This window comes from Culex pipiens, chromosome 2 (genome assembly GCF_016801865.2).
Source record: "Culex pipiens pallens isolate TS chromosome 2, TS_CPP_V2, whole genome shotgun sequence".
NCBI classification, from domain to species: Eukaryota; Metazoa; Arthropoda; class Insecta; order Diptera; family Culicidae; genus Culex; species Culex pipiens.
The window spans coordinates 195,002,828-195,012,491 of NC_068938.1; the positions used below are offsets into that span (position 1 = coordinate 195,002,828).

At 38.5% G+C, this 9,664-nt stretch overlaps 1 pseudogene; it reads left to right on the forward strand.

Annotated features, from left to right (window-relative positions):
• The first annotated feature begins 7,415 nt into the window (after window positions 1–7,415).
• Window positions 7,416–8,617, forward strand: LOC120422656 (elongation factor 1-alpha-like; annotated as a pseudogene).
• The last annotated feature ends 1,047 nt before the right edge of the window (window positions 8,618–9,664 follow it).

The following is a 9,664-nucleotide window of genomic DNA, read 5'->3' on the forward strand; positions in this document are numbered from 1 at the left end:
GCGGTTTGGGAGTGGCTGATTTAGGTGATCCGAAATGTCCTTTTATTATTGAATATGTTAGGAATGTCACCGGAACTAATTTTTTTGTACTTTGAGGTAATGTTTGTCATCCAATAAGTAACGGAAATTTAGCCAAAAAAATTTTAAAATAAAATAAAAAAAAACTTTTCCTAATCCACCTCACATTTACAAAGTAACAATGAAAATAAGTTTATGAAAAAATATATACCTGATACAGACTTTTCTAGAAAACATGCAGACTCTCATTTGAAGCAATGTGGCAACCGGGCGTTTCGCATCTGAGCAATTCTCTACAAAATCGGTATTTTTTCTTTTTTTTTAATTTTTGTATTTTTTAATTCGACTTAAACTTTTTTAGTGCCTTCGGTACGCCCAAAGAAGCCATTTTGCATCATTAGTTTGTCCATATAATTTTCCATACAAATTTGGCAGCTGTCCATACAAAAATGATGTATGAAAATTCAAAAATCTGTATCTTTTGAAGGAATTTTTTGATAGATTTGGTGTCTTCGGCATAGTTGTAGGTATGAATATGGACTATGCTGAAAAAAATGATACGCGTTAAAAAATTGATTTGCAAAAAAAACTATTTTTAATTTTTTTTTCTGATATGTTTTAGAGGACATCAAATGCCAACTTTTCAGAAATTTCCAGTATGGGCAAAAAATCTTTTACCGAGTAATTTAGTTTTTGAAACAATACATTTTTTTTCAAAATATCAAAATATTGGACGCAAAATTTTTTCAACTTCATTTTTCGATGTGAAAAATCGAATTTGCAATCAAAAAGTACTTTAGAGAAATTTTTATAAAGTGCACCGTTTTCAAGTAATAGCCATTTTTAGGTAACTTTTTTGAAAACAGTCGCAGTTATTTAATTTTTTTAATTAGTGCCCATGTTTGCCCACTCTTGAAACAATAATTTTGAAATCCAAGAAAATGCTCTATATTCTGCTTTTTTAACTTTGTTGATACGACCCTTAGTTGCTGAGATATTGCCATGCAAAGATTTAAAAACAGAAAAATTGATGTTTCCTAAGTCTCAAATGTTTTCAACTACCCATAATTTTTTAATGTCGATATCTCTGAAACTAATTGTCCGATTTTCATATTAAATATAAAACATTCGTGAAATTTTCCGATCGCTATATTTTCTTTTTTTTTCAATCAAGGCAATCATTTTAAAAAGGCCGAAAATTCAATATTACGCCCTTTTTAAATGTTAGTCTTGATTCCAAAATATAAAGTTTTTTGAAAGGGTCATAAAAGTTCACAAAAGTTTCATTTTTCAACGTTGAAAATTGAACCATTATTTGCTGAGATTTTTGCATTTCAAAACGGGTAAGATTTTGATAAAGCCCAACCCCGCCTTTGACGGGCTTCGATTTAAAAAAAATCACCAAAAATAAATTTTTCAACCAATTTTTGATCTTTAAAAAGCATTGGAAAGAAGAACTCTTGAAATTTTAAATGAAAATGTATGGGTTGGAAGTTTTACTTGTTTTATGTGACTTTGACCGTGGTTGCCTCTCACCCAGTCGGCTTGGGTTCGATCGCAGACGGTCTCGGTGGCATTTTTCGAAGCAAGATTTGTCTGACCATGCCTTCCTTCGGATGGGGAAGTTAATGTTGGCCCCGGTCTAACCTAGAGGTTAGGTCGATTTCTTACTGCTTCCTTTTTTTCAGGAATGGACACAAGTTTTAAAAATCTTAAAATTGGGATCTTTGAGCATGAGCATGAGCATGAGCATGGTTGACTGTCAATGAGCTGCTACTCCGTTATTGACAGATCAGCTGAAGTTAAACAATGAATCATAAATGATCAGTGGGAGCCAACCATCCGTTCACTGTTTAACCTCTGAAGATCCTTACTTTATTAGTCAATACCGGCGCCCTCCCAAGAAGCCTGCAGTTCAACGAAAGGGAGGAATGTTAGTCCGATAGTTGAAGTTGCAGACTCATCAAGCACATAGTTTTTCGCTATATACTTGTTGATACCGCTTGAGACCGTTGAATCCACAGCATCTCCTTCAAGCATCACGTGATTAATTTTTTTGGGTTAGTAGGATAAGGTATTGGCTCTTCGATGCCTCCCGAGCTACGACGCTATGGGGAGGACTTTCATAACAGACCCGTCGGCGAGCCTTCCGAGCAACGATGCTATGGGAAGGTCTTTCTGGTTAACACACAAACTCACTCACACACAGTTTTTTTGCTCCACTATTAACTCAACGATCCAAATTGTCAGTGCGTCTTTCGTTCATTATATAGAAATGGCTTTTTCACCGTAAAAAAATAAAACCTTAATCGAAAAATTTAAACACAAGGGCTAGGAAGGGCTTTGAAAATCACAAAAGAAATCACTTTTCACTCCGAATATTTTTTACGACCACGCGCTCCCTTTGTCAATTATGCACTCAAAATCTTAAAATTGGGATCTTTCAGGTAAAACTAGCATTGTATGGCTATATCTTGAAAATGGTGCACTTTATCAAGGAACTGTAATGTATGATTTTACATTAAAAAGTGAAGTCAAATTTAGTTTGACTAATATTTCTCTTTTTGGTTTTTTCACCTTAAACATATCAACCAATTCAAGAATAAAGAAAAATAAAAATTTGCGAAATTGAATTTTTGTAAAATAAAAGGTTAATATCAAACTTTGCCCAAGAAACCAAATCGATCAGAAAATTTCTTCAAAAGTTACAGATTTTTGAATATTTACCAAAATTGTATGGTGACATGTATGGGTTAACCAATGACACAAATTGGCTTCTTTGGTTCTAGGGAAGGCACCCACAAAGTTCGAGCCGAATTAAAAAAAAAAAAACAGATAAAAAAATGGTTGGAATAGGCAAATTTCGTAATGAATTGCTCACATTAAAAAAATCATGACTCCACGCCGTTTCAACCGATTTCAATTTAAATTTAAATTTTGAACGCTATTGAAAGACGATTTGTTTGACTCAAGAAAAAATGGCTTGGAGTTTAAAAAATCTGAAATTTTGAAAAAGTCGTATTAAAACTTAAATTGCCGTTTTGACGGTGTTTGGAGCAAAGAGCCTATTCCTCGGAAAATTTAATGTTAGATAGTCGAACCCCGTATGGTCAAAGAATATGTTTTTTTTTAATCTGGATTTTTCGAAGCACTGCGCTCCACATCCGAAAAAATGAAAAAAATAACCTTTTTGTTGATATTGATGTTTGATTGTTATCGCAATGTACTCCACATTTTTTTAAATGAAAAGCACAAGTTTCCAGAAGTTCCATTATGGGGTTAATTTCAAGTAATTTCGCTGCCGGTCAGAGGATAATGTATTCGAAAAACATACACTGATTATTGTTTGTAGTGTACCATTTTATTTTTGCAAAATGTACTGATTTTAGGTTTCCAAATTTGTGGAATACACCAAATCGATCACAAAATTATTCTCAAGATATTTGAATTGCTACGTTTTGCACATGCAGATGACAATTTTCGTGTCATGTCATGTTTTTGGATAACTAAAAATTTAAAAATATAATTTTAATTAGTTGCCTAAATAACTGATAAACATTTCGATGAAATTGTTTTCCAAATCAAAAAACGTTATTTTTGCCTTCCTCACTGAGGTAAGGCAATAATCCTGCTCTAAAAATGAACTTTGTATAAAAACGTCGTAGACCCACCTTCATGTATACATATCGACTCAGAATCGAAAACTGAACAAACGTCTGTGTGTATGTGTGTGTATGTATGTATGTGACCAACAAACTAGCTCATGTTTCTCGGCATTGGCTGAACCGATTTAACCCGAACCTGTTGCATTCGACTTGGTTTAGGGTCCCATAGATCGAGTTTTATACAGATTGAAGTTTCGATAAGTAGTTCAAAAGTTATGTATAAAAATGTGTTTTCACATATATCCGGATCTCACTTAAATGTATGTAAACTATGTCCGGATCCACCATCCGACCCGACGTTGGTTAGGTTATCAAAAGACCTTTTCAACAAGTCCAAAACATTGATGATCTGGCAACCCTGTCTCGAGGTATGGCCACTTAAGTGATATTTATGTAATTTTTTATTCCGGATCTAAAATATATATGAAATGTTTGTACAATTTCATCACATCAGCCATTGTTGGAAATAAGTGAGGAAGGCTCCAACCACGTAGGTGGATTAAGTTAGTTTTTTTATTAGCGTTTATTTTACTAGTTTCTCAATTTTTTTATAATACAGCTATACAAATACAATGCTATCAAAAACATAAAATTTCCAGTGTAATTTCTAGTTCCCCTACCAGTGGCTTCCAAGGTCTTCCTCAAAGTTTCATTAACTCGTTGCTGCAATTCCTGCAACATTTTCTGAACATGTTGAATTTTAACCGTCGCAGTTGTCACAACATTTCTTAAATTGACATTTTCACCCTCAAATCGCATCATTTCTTGTTTCATTTGGCTCGACTCGTCCGTTTGCTTGAGCAGCTCAATTTGCTCCATTAGTTGCGTCGTTTCTCGGGTGTATTCTTGGAGACTTTTGCTACTTTCAAACATGTTTGAATTTATTGTTTTGTTGAGGGTGAGCATGGATTTGTGCAAACGCTTGATTGTTTCTCTTAAATTTTGTTCTCTGTTTGTAGTTGCATCATAAATTCTCACTAATTCGCTTTCAACATTTGATTGAAAGATTTTCGAATTTATGAGTGAACTTTCACTTATTTCATTCAATTTAGCTGTAGTTTCTTCATCATGTCTATGTAATAACGCAATCTCATCTTCAAGTTGCTCAATTTTCCCCGTTAATTTTCGCAAGATCCTTCCGAAATTCGCTTTCATTTTTACAAACCACGGAATAGTCACAAAAACCTCCTTAAACTTTACCCTGTGCACAATCTCGTCCAGCGGTGGTCCCGTTTTGTTACACTTCACCAGATTGCTATCGTAAACAATCACTTTTCTGGCCTTCAACTCTCCCAAGCTCGTTTCGAGCCACTTGCAGTTGAACGGGTTGTGGTCGATGGTGACTTCCTTCAGGGTGGGAAATTTAGCCGGGAAATGGAGCGCGATCTGCAGCTTGTTCTGATGGATCCAAATCTCGCGAAGGGAGTTGGCGCTCCAATGCTCGAAGGTTATGTCGATCAAGCTGTTTTTGAAGGCGAAAAATTTCTCTAATTTTGGTAGGGCGACTGGACTTTTCTGCGTTGCACTGATTTCGTAAATTTTGTTATCGTGAAGGTTGAGAACTTGGAGGTTGTTCAAACCATTAAATTGAGCCATTTCGACGAACTCAATCTGATTGTCGTGAAGGAAAACCTTTTCCAATTTCTTCAACGCGTTCAAATTCTCTGGAACTTTTTCCAACTTGTTGAACACAATCGAAAAATACTCCATCTCATAAGTCCAGTTGGGATTTATCAGCACCAATTTGGTGCTGCAATTCTGAACAATCAACTTTTTGTAATTCGTCACCAAATGAATCGTATCGATTGAACCATTCGACACTCGAAAAGTTTCGATTTTGGAGAGATTTTTCTGCATTTCAACCTTCAAATCGGGTGGGTTTGGACCGATCAGGTGCACCGCGTTGTAGCTCGTGTAGTTTAAGTCCGGTGGAATTGCGAGATCTGATTCGTTGACCTCCAAGCGAATGTTGAGCGATTTGGCATTTTCCGATGGGGACCACACTTTCCAGGCGAGATTCGGGAGCACGCTGAGGGTTAGACTGTTGAGAGATTATAAAAAAACGCAATTTTTAAAATTTTGAAGAACTTTCAACGTTATGCTCCATAAATACTCACATCGTGCCAATGGAACTTATCAAAAGGTTCATTGTGAATGGAAGAACTTTGATGATTGCAAGCTTGTGAGAATTGTTTTGTACAGCAGAACAAATTATTTCTGCTAGGTGCATTCGGTACACCTTTGCTGATAAGTAAAAAATAGGCAAACGTTCACTTCTTGGTTTCAACTATTTCTTAAGAAATGTTGTATATTTTAATTTATTATTTTGTTTTTCCATTATATCCATAATTAATCTTTGGTTCAATCACACAAGTTCCTATGTGGATTACTTACTAAAATTTTGGGGGAAAGGTTGTTTTCCAAATAAGGCCGATGCAAATATTTTGCCAAGTTTTCGTCCCTTGGCTCTGGCCGGAATAAAAAAAAAAAGAGGGGGTGGGGAGGGGGGGATACACTGGAAACAATCAAAATTGTAAAAATTACGGCCGTACGAGCGATTGTTCCTCTTGCTCCATATGGTCGTCTTGCCCCACCTTCCCCTACATACATCACGAGTTATCGCGATTTTACGGAAAAAAGTTTTGAAAAAGTTAATCGTCGTTGATCATGGCCGTTCATGGTCACCCGCGACAGACACGAACGACGGTACAAAGAGAAACGCATTTTTCAAAACTTATTTTTCGTAAAATTGCAACAACTCGTGATTTTTTAAAGCAAAACCCTTATGTAGGGGAAGGTGGGGCAAGACGACCATATGGGGCAAGAGGAACAATCGCTCGTACGGCCGTAATTTTTACAATTTTGTTTATTTCTAGTATGAGGAATTGTTGCTAGCAATGCAATTAGCTGATTCTACTACCACATAACCGCCAAAACGACGTAAACGCCCCTGGGCATAAGATTGAATGAAGTTTTTTTCAAAACCTTAATAAGGTTTAGGGTTTATTTTAAAGCTCACTTTATCAAAATGCTATTTTTCCTAGGTCAGTAGTGTCCCTAGCAATGATTTGCACCTATTATAAAGCATGATTTAACTTTTGGTTATTTTTGTTGAGAGTATGGAATAAATTGCAAATTGCTGCAACAACATATTTTAATGTGAAATAAAAACACAAAGTTTTATGTACTTATTAACAATTGTTAAAAAAAATTGTCCATACAAAATATAGTGATATCATGAAAATTTACTATTCATCATATAAGTAATAATTTTTTTTCATAAAAACGATCAAATTTTTAGAAAAAATATTATTTTTTAGTCTCACTACTAGTTGAGTAGAACGCACAGAAAATCAAAAATTTTAAAATCATTTTGCCTTCCTCACTGAGGTAAGGCTATAATCCTGCTCTAAAAATGAACTTTGTATAAAAACGTCGTAGACCCACCTTCATGTATACATATCGACTCAGAATCGAAAACTGAACAAATGTTTGTGTGTATGTGTGTGTGTATGTGTGTGTGTATGTATGTATGTGACCAATAAACTAGCTCATGCAAGGGGTAGGACACAGAGTAACTGAGTCACTCAAATTTACAAAATTACTCAATGTGGCTCAAAGTTACTCAATCTTCTTCATAATTTCTTTTTTCACCGAGTTGCGGAATTCGTGAATAAACATTCTGTCAATCAAGCGTGTTTACAAATACATTAGAAATATTTTCACGCCACGATGCTGCCATCAGTCAACGGAACCCGGAATCAACAGTTTCCGCCTGTTACGGATTGTGCCGTGCTGATCGTCGCCGCCGCTACCGGTGAATTCGAGACTGTTCGAGACTATAGATGGCATCCTGACACCGACCGGTCCCACCGAAAAGCCCCTGCATCTGCCGCTGGAGGAGGTAAACAAAATCGGTTGAACAAAAACCGAAACCGGTGTAGACAAGCCCGGTATCGTCTTCGTCTTTTCCTCGGTCAACCTGACCAATGATGTCAAGTCCATCGAAATGCACCAGGAAGCCTTGCCGAAGGCCGTGCCCGTCAAGGAAACTGCGTCGTGGATTCGTCGCCGATGACTCAGAGAACTCACCGCCCAGGTCATCGTGATTTACCACCCCGGTCAGATCTCCAACGGATACACCCTAGTGCTAGATTGCCACATCAAGGATCAAGGAGAAGGTCTTTCGTCATTCCGGGAAGTCCACAGAGGATCATCCATAGTTCATCAAGTCTGGTGACGACGCTATTGTCTTCCTGGTCCCACCTAAGCCTCTGTGCGTGGTAGCCAAAAAGGCCACCACATATTATTCGGTACTAGCGACCACGAGGACAGATCCCTTGAGTCAACCAGAAGTTGATTTCCGGTTATGCCCAGCAGGTACTTGCGACAATTCAGCTTTTGTCAAAGAAGTCACTTGCTTTTCCCACGACCCGAAAAAGCAAAAAAAAAGCCACCGCGATAAAAAAAACAACAGCTGTTAAAAAAGTGGACGTCGAGATGGGCCGCTTTCGTTTACGCTAGGGATGGGTCAGGTTGGGTTGGGGTCTGCTGAACATGTGCGAGAGTGAGAAACGGATACTGGTTATTCCGCCGGAGCTGGGTTATGGGGAGCGTGGTGCTGGGGAAAAGATTCCTCCGAACTCGGTGCTGATCTTCGAGGTGGAGCTGGTGAAGATCGAGCGGAAGACGGAGCTGTAGAGAGTAAGTTAATAATTCAAGCCATTGCCGCAAAATCCAGTGAAGTGCAACCACACCGAAACCGTAGTCACCAAGATCGAAACGAAAATCTCTAAGAAGAGTCGTTGTATTATCCGGTTGCATTCCGTCTAGGGGAAGAAATCATCGTGGGACTGGAGGGGGTCATCTGAAGCAATCGCTCCGATCTTTTTTAATTTTACCAGAGACTAATTAAATGATTGATGCGTTTTTCATGGGTTGTTTGTATTTATTTATTTATTTTGCTTCTAAATCTTACCTAAACCTTGGCAGAGTGACGACACTAATCATAGCGGTACCCTTCTGCTCCTTGGCCTAGATGGTCTTAATGTTACCCATGGAAGCGGTGACTTTCTTGGTAAGTTCCTTCTTGGGGACAGCAGCTCCAGTGTCACCGGCGCCTTTTTTTCAGCACCTTGCGTTTCTACTCGCCCGGCAGCGTGATTAGAGCGCCGATTCCGCGGACCTGCTTTTCGTTGGTCAGCTTCACCTGGAACTTTCCGACCGACGCCATCGACGTTTTGGCGACGTTGGCAGCAGTCACCAGCTCTCTGGCTGAAACGTCATCTTGTCCGGGAAAGCCCATTCGCGGAGTTTGGATCGTTTTCGCGCGAGCAATGTTCATCATCCGGATGATTTCGTTCTTGGCACCCTTTTTGGAAACGGTCTTCTTCGGGGCATGCTTCTTGGCGGTGGCCGCAGTGTTCTTGTCCTTGGCGGTGGCATTAGCAGCCTATTTTTGAATAAAGCCGACGTCGGAACCGTTTTGCCAGCAGTGGCCGGAACCTTCTTGCCTCTCTCAGCAGCTTTCTTGGCAGCCGGACACTTCTCAGCTGACTTCCTCTCGGTGGCGGCCGGTTTCTTCTCATCAGCTCTTCTTCTCACCCGTGCCGGAAGCAGCAGCTGGCTACTTCTCCTTCTATTCGGCCGGTTGCCCCGCGGACTTTTCAGATAAGGATTGGATGGATCTCTTCCAGTATTTCGAGTCCAAATTCTTGCGTCATGTTCAGGGTCTTTCCGCTGGAGGTGCAATACTGCTGGTCCCGATGGCCCAACTAGCTAGAATGTATTTAATCTTTTTCTGCTCACATTCTTTCGTGTTAGTTTTATTTTTTGTACTTGTTTGGTCGTATTCGCCGCTGCCATCTGAAAAAAATATCAATTTTATTCAACACAGTTCTATGAAGGTGGCATTTCTCTTGTATCAACCTACCTCATGTCACGGAATCGTCGCTAAGAACCAGGAGTTTATTCGTCGATTT